The following is a 3,190-nucleotide window of genomic DNA, read 5'->3' on the forward strand; positions in this document are numbered from 1 at the left end:
CTGCTGTTGCGTTGCTGCAGCAACACTAGTTTCTACCTCATCTTGACTTTGTACAGGGTTCATGTGACCATCCTGCCTTTCTTCCTTTTGGATTGAAGATGGCTCTCCATCCAGCTCGTTTTTCCCTTGTGGCTGCTCTAGTGCTTTCCCACTTCTCAATCAAATTGCATTACAGTGATCCTTGCCATCCCGCCTAGGATTTTCTGTATTGCTTGGTAGAGTTCCCTGTGGATGATTAGTCAAAGCATTTGCAAGTTGCCCAATTTGAGTTTCCAAGCTTCTCAAGGTTGAATCATAGCTCTGCATCTTAGCCTCGTTCTTCGTTATATATTCCTTAAAGAAATTCTCCATGGAATTTAAACTTTCACCGGCTTAAATCCGCATTGGCTGAGCTGGTTGTGCTAAACCCGGCTACTGAGCTGGTCTATTATACTGAGGAGCACCACTAGGACCTGCTCCTTGATTACTCCAAGAGAAATTGGGATGTTGTTTCCATCCTTGGTTGTGTTGATGGTTGTAAGCATTGTTGCGGTTGTAGTTACTCACATAACAAGCTGAAGCGGGATTCAACGGACATTCCTCAAATAGGTGTCCCTCCCCACAATATACACAGGAGATTGCAAGGGCCTGGACAGAATTCACTCCAGTTGAAGTGTTCATAGTTTTTATCATGTTAGTCAGATTTGACACTTAAGCCGAAAGAGCAGTGATTGCATCCACTTCAAGAACTCCCGGTGTTTTCCTTGTGGGTAGTCTCTCAGTTGGCCATTGATAATGATTCGTGGCCATCCTCTCCAGAATCTCATTGGCCTCATTGTAAGATTTGGCCAAAAGAGCACCATTAGCTGCGGCATCAACCATTACTCTGGTTGGCTCATTGAGACCATTATAAAAAGTCTCCATTTGAATCCAATGGGGAATACCATGTAACAGACACTTTCTGAGCAGTTCCTTAAACCTTTCCCATGCCGCATAAACTGACTCTCCATCACCTTGATGAAAAGAGGTAATGTCATTTCTCAACTTGGCATTCTTTGTCGGAGGGAAATACTTCATAAGAAACTTTTCAGCCACATCACTCCATGTTGCAATGGAATCAGCAGGTAAGCTATTAAACCAAGCTCTAGCACGATCCCTCAAAGAGAAAGGAAAAGTGTTAACCTTAACGTTTCTGGAGGAACTCCCGGTAGCTTGAATATATCGCTAACTTCCATGAATAACCTCAAATGTTGATGAGGATCGTCTGTCGCCATACTGCTGAATTATCCCACGGTCTATAGCATTTGAAACATGACCGGTTTAAGTTCAAAGTGTGGGGCCTGGATGTTTGGCCGAACAATCACAGGATTTAGTCCATCAAGAACTGGGACTGCAAAATCTCTGATTGCCCGATCACGGTCATCAACCACAAACGGTCTTGGGGCTGGTTCAAGAGCATTAAGCTGCTGCCCCTGATTCAGTAAGATCCCCTGAGCGTCTTCCTCGGCCATTTCTTGTACGTGAGCAAATCCTCGCTGCTCCCTTCTTCTCCTTCTCAAAGTCCTTTCAATTTCTGGGTCAAGAAGGAATAACTCAGGTTCTTGCATACAAGATGTTCCCAAAGGCCTGCCAAAAATCAGAAACTCTGATGAAAATGAACAAAAATACTCGAATAGTAAATTACTTTAACAATAAGATTCAAATAAGACAGTCCCCGGCAACGGCGCCAAAAACTTGTTGCCTAAAATTGTGTATCTAGAATCTCGCAAGTGCACGAGTCAACAAGTAGTAAAATGATGAATAATCAAGTATCGTCCCACAGGGACTGTGTGTTTTTGAAATCAAATGGTTACGTTAATTCTATCAAGTTTTTAAACAAAGACTAAAAGTGATTTTTAAGGTGTTAAAACTAATGATAACTTGACTATAGAAAAGAACAACAAAAACAAAACTAATTAATAAAGAGTTTGCAAATAAAATTGGCCAATGTCACTGTTCGCGGCTGAAAATAATTAAACTTTCTTTTATCACGATGCGCGTTGCTGCAGCAATGGACAGCAATGAAAACTTCTAGTTAACCGGATTCTACTAAACCAGGGACTTTCCAATCCTGGCGATCACGGTGGGACACGAACCCACAATCTCCCGCTCTTTTTGCAACATTGAGGACAATGTTGATTTTAAGTTTGGCGGTAGAGGGGATTTGTTAAAAAAAAAAAAGACAAAAAAAAATGTAAAAAAAAAAAACCTGGCGATCACGGTGGGACACGAACCCACAATCTCCCGCTCTTTTTGCAACATTGAGGACAATGTTGATTTTAAGTTTGGCGGTAGAGGGGATTTGTTAAAAAAAAAAAAGACAAAAAAAAATGTAAAAAAAAAAAAGTGAAAAAAATGAAAGGAAAAAAAACAATAAATGGATGATAAAAGAAAGTAACAATCAAGTTTGGGGGTGTTACTTGGGTGTGTTATTTGAGCTCTTTTAAGGTCCTAGAATTATTGATGTGTTTAAAGGGTGATTTGAGCCAAAATATTATCTCATATCCTACCTTCACCCTAGCCTTACATTACAAGCTTAAAAAGTCCTATTGATCCTTGATTAAGTGTTAGTCTACATTAGTGGAGATGGTTTTGAAAAGTAAGCTTATGGAGTTTGCATGCATGTGCTTAAATTCTAAATTCTATATTCTATAAGCATGTTCGCATGATCTCATTTGGATTTTCAATGTTGAAATAGCACAAGGCTATCACACACACACAAGAAAGGTCCAATTAGAGAAGAAACAATCTTTTGAAGTTGGAAATAAAAGTTGATTGAAAATTGTGTTTTTCTTTGAGCTATGTTTCTAATTCAATCCTTAAGGAATTATTCATGAGAATTCATCCATAAATGTGCACTTGTTTTTTAGTCTTTTTCATTTTGTTTTGCTTGAGGACAAGCAAAATCTTGAGTTTAGGGGTGTGATAACTCCAAGAAATGGAGTTATTTAGCCTCTTTTGTGGATTAAAAAGTATACTTGTTCTTGAGAATTTATTTAGTTTTTAATACTTTTACCTTATTTTTATTTCATTTTATTTTATTTGGAATTAATTTTATTTTTAGTTTGTTTTAGGTATTTTTATTTTATTTTATTTTATTTTTATTTAGTTTCCTTCCAAAATAATTATTTTCCTCATTATGTAATTTAATTTTGGTGATAGGTGGGCTTAA

The sequence above is a fragment of the Morus notabilis genome, unplaced genomic scaffold (assembly GCF_000414095.1).
Source record: "Morus notabilis unplaced genomic scaffold, ASM41409v2 Scaffold2369, whole genome shotgun sequence".
NCBI classification, from domain to species: Eukaryota; Viridiplantae; Streptophyta; class Magnoliopsida; order Rosales; family Moraceae; genus Morus; species Morus notabilis.